We start from the raw sequence: 12,065 nt of genomic DNA on the forward strand, positions 1-12,065 counted from the left end.
ATTAGCTTCTTGTTTAATGTTACTGTGAGGGTCTCTCTTTTCAGTTCCAGATCTAACCAACCTTTTTTTCTCTTTTGCCTTGCCAAATAGAATACTTCCAGATGAACTACTTTCAACCCATGAATGTTATTTTTTTCAGAAAGTCTACTGCACATAGCTTGTCTTGACTGCAGTTTTGGTTTTTTTTTTTCTTGGTTTTCCCCAATTTAGGTTTTTTAAAATTTTTTTGGAGGGTAGTAGTTTTGATAACCACCTTCCAGGAGGCATAACTTGTTTTGGGGTGCTATTAGGATGATTGCGTGGCTGCCTTGTTAGAGAATGGGATGCAGAAGAAGAGATGGTGAATTTATTGATGGAGAAACACATTTCATTATTAATAATTATAACTTTGTGTGCAAACATGATTTATGACAGATAAAACATGTCATCTATAATGAGGTTTCTCAAATAAAATATGTCTGGAGTTCCAAACAATTGAGTTGAAACAAATAGTTGTACCACATTCGGCCCTTTGGGAAGCTGAGAGAATGAATACGATGTGAATTGAATCTTCCTTCTCCCACTACCCTTCCCTTGCTCCAGGTACTTATAATCTATATATTTCATCCTTAGTATAGGTTTCATGTGAGATACCAAAATCGTTTCTCCTTAAAAACTGAGTAAATCTATATTATGTGGCAAAAAATATTTTAAAGTATTAACAAAGCTCCCACTTTCTCCAGGAGATACTTATATTGCTCTGGTAGCTATCGGTCCAGCTCTTTAGTCGTGTTAATTGGACAAGGTGCCAAAGGAAAGCTGGAAAAGCCTGGAAGAGGCAAGAGGGATTTCCATTGGAAAAGGCAGAGGTATTGGCAGGAGGGAAAACAAAAAACCAGATAAGACGAAGGAACCGGGAGGCAGGGAGCCTGCTGGGAGAGATCTTAGGAGTTAGGAAGTGGGTAGGAAAAAAGATTTTTGTAGGTAGCTGCTGTATATGAGATATAGAGAGAGAATAATGAAGGAAAAAAAGAGACTTTTAAAAAGTTTGGCTCTACATTATAAATGTAATTTACTCCTGGCCTTCTTTTAAGAGAATACAGTAAAGATATCAATTACATTCCAATTATTGTGGCAGCTTTTGGGTAAGGTTGTTTTTTGTTTTGTTTTGCTTTTGTGTGCACTGATGAATGGTCAGGCCTCAGAGTGGCTTTATAAAGTTTAATTTTGAAAAAAAAAACATTAAGCCATTTTGGCATTTTTGTCCCTTTAAACTCTCTGTTTCTCCAGGCATCCTTTAAGATATTTCTTCAGTGTTGAGAAGACAGAGCTGAAAATGGAAGGACTTTGAAGTTAGACAAGTCTCGTGTCGAATGCTAACTTCTCACTTGCTAGCCGTGTCTCCTAGGGTAAGGCATGTCACCTCTGTAAGTTTCAGTTTCCTCATCTATGAGGTCCTACCACGTAGGACCATTGTAATCACTAGAATAAACGGGCTTCTAGTAAAAGATCCTGGGAACAGATGGCCCATTCAAATTAAGAAAATTCGTGACAGTGTAATAGCAGGAATATTTTAAAAAAACGTGTAGGTGGTATGGAGGAAAACCATAAAAGATAGTACGGTACTCTGGGGTTACCAGCTTCAGGGTTGGGAGTCTGAGTAGGAGAGCTGGGGACAGGGAAGGCTGTGCAGAGGGAGCTCCGGGAGAGGGGCCGAGACCTGTGGAGAGATGGCTGCCCTTGGCAGCCGCTGGGAGACTGGGAACTGAGTGGTACAGCTTCCCTTCTCCTCCCCCTTCTTCCTTTCAGTACCTCCTCTATTGGCAATTCCATTTGGTAAGCGAGTCCATTAAGGTCCCAGGAGTGGAGAAGGATGAAGAGTGGACCTGGGTACAAATTGAACATATCCATCATGCTCAGTAACTGTTATTTCCCACCTCTCTTTTTCTTCCCTAATAGCAGGGGCAAAAGGGTAAGCGTACTGTAGAGCTGTTACGAGTCTCTAAAAGGCTGTGCCTTACATGTGAATTCTGTAGGTTGTGACACATCACAGACATAGCTCTGGAGTTGGAAGTTAACATACAATAATTTTTATTTAGAGGCTGGTGGAAGAAGCACAGTTGGTCTAGTGGCTGACTCTCCACAAGAATGAATGATGAAGAGAACTTGCTATGTTGGTCAAATATCAACAGGAGCTCTTGTTTCAACATGGCTTTTCAAGTTTGCTTCTTGGCATAAAGCTGACTCTGGCAGAGGGCATCACATAAACAGGGCACACACCCAAGCATGCAAGCCAGTCACTACTTATTGGATGCATTTTTACCCTCTAGCCCATGACCCACAGGTGATGGCAAAGCATCTTTTCAGAGAATGTACTATGGACCACTTGGATCTTTTCCAAATTTGTAAATGAAGGCCACCTTTGGAAAATAATGTTTTGTTATCACTGGTGGTACAGATTCGTAAAGCTCTGACCTTTGGATAAATAGCTCTTCTTCTAAAAAAAAAAAAAATAACAATCCTTCTTCTTTGCCTCCCATAGTAGGCTGACTGGTGTCCTCCCAGCCCACATAGAAGAGGATATGTCCATATCCTAATCCCCAAACCCTGTGGATGCTACCTTATTTGGGAAAGGACCTTTGTAGAGGTAACTAAAAATATTGAGATGAGGAGATCATCCTGATTTATCTGGGGGCAGACACAATGAGGAGACATCAATATGAAGACGGAGGCAGAGATCAGTGTGATATGGCCACAAGTCAAGGAAGCCAGCAACCACCAGAAGCTGGAAGAGTCAAGGAATGGATTCTCTCTTAGAACCTTCGTAGGGAACATGGCCCATGCTGGAGACATCTGGCCTCCAGAATTGTGGAGAAGTTAATTTCCATTGTTGCAAGCCAACAAGTTTATGGTATTTGTTAGAGAGCCTTGGAAACTGATATACCTTCTATGCAACCATTTGTGCTGACAACTGACTACGAAGCAGATCAAGTCCTAGCTGCCTGAGGAATTATAGAACAAATACCTTCGAAAATATTTTTCCAAAGGTTATGAAAAGTCATCTCAAATCTTAGAAAGTTATGCTATCCACTTCATTCCTTAAGCACTTGCAATGAAACATCATTACGTTGAAAGAGAGGCAGAAGAAAGAGCATTGAAGGAACGAATCCTACATCCTAGATTCTAGTACTGCTTTGCTTACTGGCTGTTCGACCTTGGAAAAGTCATTTAAGTACTCCACATCTAGATTTTCTTATCTCTAAAATACTTGTCCCATCTACTTTGCAGAGTTATCAGGAAGATTATATTGTACAAGGCATATAAGAGTAAAGTGCTGTTACAGTGTAAAATGTTATATATTGCATTATTCATAATATAAACACAACACATATTTGTTGAGTTAAATTGGATCCTACTAACTCAGAATTTGTAATGATATGGAAAAGGGGTGCATAAGAGTCAGTTAATCTGAGTTGTCCTGGCTGTGTCATGAAGTGACCTTGGACAAATTACTGAACTTTTTTGGGACACAGTTTTCACAATTATTAAATGATGGAGTTAGAATATATACTGTCCATGTTAGCTCCCATATCTCTAATTCTATAACATTTTAAGAAAATTATGATTAGCAGGATGGTTCTCTTCCTTGGTGAGCTTTTTCTTTTACATGGATGAAATTTCTACCAAGTTCTGTCAATCCTGAACTTGTCCACTGAGCTTCAGATTTAGACAGTCATCTGAGTGCCACACAATGTATCAGCTGAGATTCTCTGAATGTAAAGGTTAGGCAGAATAAAATTTACTGACATTAAAAGAAAAAAGAGAGAAAGTAAAAGTAAAAGAGAATTTATTGGCTCACTTAATTGGAAGTCTATAAATAGGATTAGTCATAGCCACCGCTAGATTTATGGCTCAAATAATGTAATCTAGATTTATCTTCTGTATCTGAGTTCTGCTTTTTCACAGGGTTGACCGTAGTCTTTGACTTCATATGGTGCGATGGTGCTGTCACATTCTTTCTTGATTACATATATCAAAAGGAAGTAAAAGTCTTTTTGCAAGATGCATAGCGAGAGTATAATTGTATCTCGTGGACTTTGATTGGCTGATATGCCCATTTCTGCACTAATCACTATGACCAGAAGAAATTCAATGCACTGGTGGGCAAAAGTCTGAGTCACGTGATTGATTGCTAAGTCAGGGATACCGCTAGTGGTATGTTGGAGCCAATGACTACATTTTAATAATTTTCTGAACTGGTTGTTAAACTCTTGGCAGCATTAAATTGGAAAAGGTGGGGATATGTACACCACAAATTAGAGACATGTATGTATATATGTATGTGCGTCTGTATGTATTATGCATGTATGCATGTATGAGAGATGGTTTACCAGCCTACCACTGCAGCGCTCAAGCATAAAGTCCGAGAGTAGGTGAGGCTGTTACCAAAGGAGGCTGTTAATCAAAGTAAGAATGAACGCTGAAGTGGCACACAAATAACTGTACGCTAAACCCGGAAACTGAAACTCAGAATGTCCAATGTTGACCTCACTCTTGTTCCTCAGTCTGCTTTCTCATGCATTTTCTATCTTATTGGTGGCTGTCACTCCAATCAGACACTTAAGTGCCTGAAATATAAGAAGGAACAAGTCAGGAAGAAAAGACAGTGGCATCTTGGGCAAAGAAAACAGGAAGTACAAAGCCATGAGGTAGGATGAAAAAAATGCGTTCTGTTTGAGAAAATAAAGGAGGCGTTAAAGGCTAACTGAAGCGTACAGAGTGGGGAAGAAATCGACCAGGCGAAGTGAGAAAGATAAGCCGGCATCAGGTCGTGCATCCTGAGAGCCACAGTAAGAGATTTAATTCTAAATACAATTGATTATTATCGAAAGACTTTAAAGTAGAGGAGGCCTGTGGTCTGACTTGCATTTGAGCTTGCTCTTGCCTCTGTGTAGGGAATGGATTGCAGGTGGGCAGGAAGCAGGCGGGGAGGTGGGAAGGAGAACTGAGCATGAGATGATCGTGTGTTGGATTAGGGTGGCAGCAGTAGACATGGAGAGAAAAACGAATGTATTGGAATGAAACTTATAACTTGTAGGACTTCGATGTGGGGGCTGAAGGAAGAGGAGGATTTCTGGCTGTGGTATGTGGTTTGCACTTTATTGTAATGCATTGGGAAGTCATGGTAGGTTTAGCAGGGGAGCGTACGCTCCGATTTCTTCCTGCCAGGGGCTTCTCTAGGAATCTCCTGATGGAATGAATATCTCCCTCCTCTGCGTGTATATGGCCTGATGGTTTTGACTCTTACAGGAAAAGCAGCATAAGGTTTAGATTAAAAGTGTAAGAAATTTTGGGGCTGAATCGATGTGACTTGATCTAGGTCTCATCTTTACTTCATGTGGAATATAAGGCTTGGATAAGTCTGTGCAACTCTGTGGCCATGACTGCTTCAAATATGGGTAGTATCTATATTGTTTGTTGAGGTAATTAAATGAAACACTGGGAACAAAGATCTGGCAGGTCCTGGAATGTGATTTCCTTAAACATTATTTCATTGTAATGTTGATGAGATACTGTAGGTAAAATTGGTTTTGTTGTCTACTGTTTCACTTAAAGTCACAGAACTTATCGACGACATTAAGCGAGGAGTTACTGTACTTTAGGAAGGATAAGAAGAAATTCTAGCTTAAAATTCAAGGGAGTGATACTAATTAATTATATCTAATGTTTGTGGAGCCCATGCCATGTGCCAGACACATCCTAGATGCTTCACTCTTCATAACAGCTTTGTGGTTTTGTTACTTTGTTTTCCTCCTTTACAAGTGAATAGAGGCACACAGAGCTTAAAAATATACCCAAAGTTATATCTCAACATTTAACTTGCAAAGAATTGTTTTTCTATATCCCTGTATTTTCCTATTGCTCTCAGGCATCAAGAATTGTGTGTGTCTTGCTCACAACTTTCTTCTCTATCCCTGGCACACTGCAAAAGGCTATTCATATATGCTGAGTGATTGAACCGTCAGGCGTTGACTCACAGGTCCACGCAGCTGAACTTGGAGTGTCCTTAGCCACTGGGAAGTGGGTCAGCTCCATAATGAGATCAGATCCTCACATGGTCAATCACTGCTGCCCATTTCGAAGTGCAATGATTTTGTGGCTAATGTGCTTGTGCTGTTTGGTTTCAGAAGCTTAGCAATGGCACAATGAAAACTTTTATTGACAAGACTATTCAGGGAATGGCATACTCTAATCACTGAGGTGGAAGAGAAAGCTCCTTTGTCCAAGTCCTTTTGGAAGATCTCTATAAATGTAGTTGCCGTCTGTTCTGCCTTGGTAAGGGCTGTGCATTGAATATGATTTGTCTTAAAACTGAAAAGACAATGATCCTCATATCTTACAGTCATTTTGGTCTTTATTCTAAACATGGGTATTTTGGAGAGGAGAATGTAGGAGGAGATTGGGCTAAAAGTATTCTGAGATGAGGCCCTACCTTGAGATGCTTACTTAAAAAAACATAATGAAGCGAACTTATTTTTCTTTATTTTCTCTTTAAAAATGGAGTGATGGAAAAGGGGAAATTAATGAAAGATTCTGGTCAGTCTTAAGGCTTCCTTCAAATCTCAGCTTAATTTTCTCCTCTGAAATGACTGATTTTTACTTAATCAGAACTTTGCTTGTTCTGTTTGGTTTAGTATGTGTAACTTTTCACTGGTCTGCAGAGTAAGAAGGAAGAAGGAGGAGGTAGTTACTAATGAGGAAAGGTTTAGAGAATGGTTTGTTCTGTGTCCTTCAGAGAAAGTCTCTAGTGTATTTGCCGTGGGAGCAAAGTGCACTGTGGTGGAAGGGGACATAATGTGATTTTCGCAAGCACCGAGAAGGTCCTTCTGCCAAAAATAGACCCACCTGCTTGTGGATGTCTTGCATTCCTCACACCGGGGACACTGCCAGAAAGGCCAGCTGTTCCTTCAGATATCCTTCCCACAGGCTGGCTGAGACCTGAAATTCCAGCCTTGAACTAAAGGCTAAATTTTCCTTCACCGTCTACTCCAAAGCATGTGCTTCCCTCTTCCTCCTCCAATTCTAAAATAAAGGTGTTAGCAGATATTTACACTGCAGAATATATCAGATAGACTCGTGCAAAGAACAGACATCATGAAAGTAGGAGAATCCTTATTCTCTCTCCTCCCTACTTAACTCTGACTTCTGTAAAAGTCCTTAACTGCTTATACAACAGTTTCTTCCTCTATAAAATGAGGAGAATAAGCCAAACCAACTAGACTCTTGGGAGGGCTAAATATGACACAGGTAGTGCACAAATTAGCAAAAGGCTAGAAACAACTCAAATGTCTGTCAAAGGGAGACTAGCTATATAAACGATGAGATATTCCCATAGTGCCACATTATGTAGCCATGAAAAGGTGTGTGGAGGACTTCTATGCCCTGTTATAGAGTAATGGCCAGAACTTATTGTTATGTAACAGTGACAGAATGCAGCGAGGTGTTTATGCTACAATTAAGAGGAAAAATAGGAAATGCATATCTGTGTACCATGTCAATAGCAGGGTAAACCAAAGTTAATAAAAAATAGGATGGAGGGAACAGAAAGGCAGGGGATGTGAAGGAAGAGGAGGTAAACTTCCCTGTAAACCTTATATAGATATATTTTTTTCACTTTGAATCATGTAAATGTCTTTCAGAATTAAAAACCAAGTTAAATCAAAGAGAAAAACAAAAACATAAGTCCTAAAAATTTAAAATAAATTGGAAAATAGTGACTAACTTTATGTCAATTTTGTGGCACAACCATCTCAAGAATTATTTCAAATGTCTTTAAAATACATGTCTGGATTGTACATCTCTAGGGGGTGTATATCCTGAGGACAGAAAGAAGTACAAAGACATCTTAGGCTGATTTTTTTGGACAGTTGTAATGGTGATATTTACATTATTATTTTGAATACCATTATATATAGAATAGGATGAAGTAAATAATTAAGGTAATATCCTTAGAAGATAAGATTTTCAGAGTAGGAAAAGAGAAATTTAAAATAAAAGAATTGAAATAAACATACTATAATCTTTTTTTTGAATTAGAACTATCGGTATGAGTTTACGATTTATTTTGTTCTTTTTAAAACCTATAAATTTCCTAAATCTGTCCACTAGAAGCATGACAAACTTATTAATAATGATCACTTCAGGTACCCAGAATGTAATACCTAATGACCATTTCCATCTTAAAGAAACCAAGGTTCCTCGGACCAATGGCCAGTTTCGTCAGATCTGGGACGAAAAGTGGTTAAGATGAGCCTGAAGACTGTTACACCCCCAAAGCAAGACTATATGAATCCATTTGAAGGAGCTCCCCCTGGCCAAAATTTGGGAAGAATAAGAAAGCAAATAATGGTGAGAACTTATTAAAACACATCAAATCTGTAAAATCCACACGTTCATTGGAGGTTTCTGGGGTATCAGCTCATTATTCTGAAATACGTAAATAAAAGAAAAGGATCAAGCATCTATCTTGCCTTTTGTTTGTTGTAGGCAATGAAACACTTGATCAGGAAAAGTTCTTTATTGAACAATTCTAGCTAATGAGTACGGAAGAAACGATTTTTTAAAAATCTCCTTTTTTTTTGGTAATAATTATTTTGCAATATATAAATGTATCACATCAACAAGTTTTATACCTTGAGCTTGCAAAGTTATGTGTCAGTTATTTCTCAATAAAGCTGGGGAAAAAAAAACCCTCCATTCTGCTAACTCTAATGAAATAATGGATCTAGGCAACGATGAGCAGTGTCTGCCAAAACCATTAAGTGAAGACTAATGAGAAATTTTACAGGGAGAGTGGCCATGTGATGTTCAAAACAAAACAAACAGCAGGCAGTTTAAAGTCTATAAGAGACAAAGGATTAAGACAAAAAATGGATTTCTCCATGTGAACACGGACAGGAGCCTGTCCATTTGCCGTGGGTGCAGACGGTGTCGTCGTGGACTTCTGGTTCGAGTTTGGCAAAGGATAGGACCCACATTTCTCCACCTTCCGCTCCTCTGATACTTTCTATCAGCTGAATAGGGTGGGGATTCCCTGTGGGGGAGGGGCAGGGGCTTTCGGCCTGTGGCCCTTAATCTCTTCCCACTTTGCTATGTGTGTAGCCCCGGAGGGAAGAGTCTTGGCCTTGCAGCCTGCAGTCCTCTACTTCTTAGTAGTTGTGGGGCCTTGGACATGCTATTTAATCTCTCCGAGCCCCAGTCTCCTCTTTGACAGAATGAGGATGATAATCGAGGATCCTTGGGTATACCAGGGGGGAAGATGTAAGTCAAGTGCTTAGCACGTCACATGCTCGAGGGGCTTTCCCCATGGCCAGAGACAACTTGTGAGTCTCTCTCTTCATTCAAAGAGGGTGGAAGCCAGGCTTGTGCAGTCGCTTCCACAGGGGCCTTATTTGCATTCTCCTTTCTCTCTCGGAGCGACAGCTGTGATTAGTCAGTTAGAGCAGAAGAGAAACAGGGCAGCTCAGCAGAAGGGCAGGAGCAGTTATTAATTATGTTCTTTAAGGCACATGCTTTTTTTTTTTTTTTTTTTTAACACTGGCCATTTTTCTTCTCCAAGGGGGCCTTATTTTCCTTAGTTCGTTTTACTTTTGAACATGCCGCCCTTCCCCTGATGCGACACTGTGGCTCCATGCAAGGGGGGCCAACTCCAGACCTGTTCAGTGAAGTTACTCATGTCAGACTTCTACTTCGGTGAGGTGCTTTCAGCATAGGCATTAGTGGTTTATCTGAAATCATCGCTTGCCTCGTCTTAAATCAGATCTGCGTGATCCACTTCAAGACCATATTTGCTACAGGATTTTCTTATGCCTCCAGCATTATTTGAACAGTCCAAAGACTGCAACGTGTCCACGGAAGAACACTTCTACGGCTTTCCGTACTTCAGGGAACGTTGTTCTTTGGAATCCTCACACATCGAATACCCAGAGGTTTTATTTTTTTTCCAGGTGGGCTGTCGGATGGGAAACAATGGAGGAAAATGAAAATTTAAGTCTGTCGAAAGACTATGTCAAGATACAACGACCTCTCACCCTACAACTGCTTTACTTTCATAAATGAGCTGTGCTCCACCTAAAAAAATATCCAAGCTTGGACTACACAGTCATTTGCCACTGCTGCCATCTAATGGTGCTATGTGGTAACACAGGACTAAGTGATGACCTTGGGTGGTTTTCGATTCCCTGGAATACAGGTAGACTAGACTTACCTTAAGAAGAGGTGATTGATTGTATGATGAGATTTCAAGGGTGATAGGAAAGCTGGATGCTCCCTCAAATACCATTTGCACCCACTGATTGGTGCCTGAAATATCAGCATCGGGCTTGTATTTCTTAGCTCTGCATTTTGAGCCCATTCTCTTGGGGAAAGATCACCCCGTGTCAGTGCTGTTCCTATATATCCGCTAGGTGCTCAGAGAGCTGAAGAAAGGAAGTTTCCTTAATGGCGGGCACTTGGGTAGGAGCAATGCGCACCGATTCCCAGTGAAACAGCCGCCACAGTCCAGCATGTCACCAATATATTTTTCCTTTCTCTTTTTAATTTTTCCTTTTTCTATTTAATTTCCTCTTTTATTACCTTTAGACATCCTTGGGAATGCTTGGTCAGGCAATAATCGTACACCTTATTGACTAAAGAGATACAGCATAGTAAGTTAGGGGAGTGTGTGTGTGCGTGTATGCATTTATTACTTGCTAATGACCATAGACACTGGACTGAGTCAATAACTGAAAAACCGGTTTAAAGAGAATATGTTTTGTTTTAAATGGCTTCCAGAGCTTACTGGTTTTGTTGTTAAGAAATACGGCCACCTGTTCAGACTGGCTGACACATTCCTGAACTTTAATAAACTTCAGGTGTGAGGGTCAGCTGGCAACCATGGACCATGTGCTTGTTACACAGAACCTTAGTTCCCCGGTATCTTCTCTGACATTGGCAAGATGAGTTTCAGATCACAGTTCTTGACAGATAGCCTTGGATTAGTTAGAAAAGGGAATAACTGGATATTTTCCAAGTTAAGAAATATGGAGTGTGAAAAAGTAAGGTGGAGTAAAAAGCAAAGAACTAATAAAAAAGGCAATTGGAGAAATTTGTCTTGTGGAAATAGAGCTGGGAGGAAAGTTACTCCTTGATGATTTTTGCACCTTCTTTTTTGGGCTTGTTTTCTAGCAAATATTGAGCAAATTGTGTTCTTCCATTCTGAGTGACAGCTCTTTCCCCAATTCCCTAGAGCCCTGTACCTAGGTAATCTGTGCTTACCTCCCCAGTTATGGGTTTTGTCATGCAACTACACCATTCTTCTCTGCCACCTCCCACCTATCACCAGAATTTATCCTGTAGAGCAATCGATCCATAAACTTATTCTTAAAAATGATAAATAAGCACCTAATTATGATCTTTATTATAGCTAGTAACAATAAAGCCACCAGAACACAGGATCTCTCTCATGCAATGGTCTTTCTGTTCTTGAAGATACCTGTTGGGGCAACATGACTTAGAGGAGATTAAAAGTGAATAATGACCTTTGCCTTGTTCTTTGCAGGATGATATAGATAAAATTACAGGGGGTGAATGGAATGAGGGACAGCCATGGAGGCTGCCTTCAGCTCAGGTAAAAAGGAAAAAAATCTTGTTTAGTTAATGCCTTTATTAGCATTGTCCTTCAGAATTATTACTATAATTATGACTGGCATTACTTTGAGATAAGTGTGGTGGATATGAATGCATGTACAGGCTCATTTTATCTGGGAGTGGACCCTTCATCTTTCTGTTTTCCAGCTTTTTTGAGATATTATTGACATATAACATGTAAGTTTAAGGTGTACAATGTGATGATTTGCTGGGTATGTATCACATGTATGTATGTACCACAAAATGATCACAATAAAGTTAGCTAACACCTCTGTCTCTTCACATAATTACCTTTTATTTGTGTGTATGTGTGTGTGTTGTGATAACATTTAAAATCTACTCTTAACAACTTTCAGGTGTATAATGCAGTACTGTTAATTATAGTCACCGTGCTGTAC

At 39.8% G+C, this 12,065-nt stretch overlaps 1 long non-coding RNA gene across 1 annotated transcript in view; it reads left to right on the plus strand.

Annotated features, from left to right (window-relative positions):
- Nucleotides 1-4,728: 4,728 nt before the first annotated feature.
- Nucleotides 4,729-12,065, plus strand: part of LOC111740181 — a 380,482-nt gene continuing 373,145 nt past the window's right edge. The window contains exon 1 of the long non-coding RNA XR_002780475.1: nucleotides 4,729-4,829. This is a non-coding gene — a long non-coding RNA (uncharacterized LOC111740181). The remainder of the gene's footprint in view (nucleotides 4,830-12,065) is intronic.

This window comes from Pteropus vampyrus, unplaced genomic scaffold, assembly GCF_000151845.1.
Source record: "Pteropus vampyrus isolate Shadow unplaced genomic scaffold, Pvam_2.0 Scaffold59, whole genome shotgun sequence".
Classification (NCBI taxonomy): domain Eukaryota; kingdom Metazoa; phylum Chordata; class Mammalia; order Chiroptera; family Pteropodidae; genus Pteropus; species Pteropus vampyrus.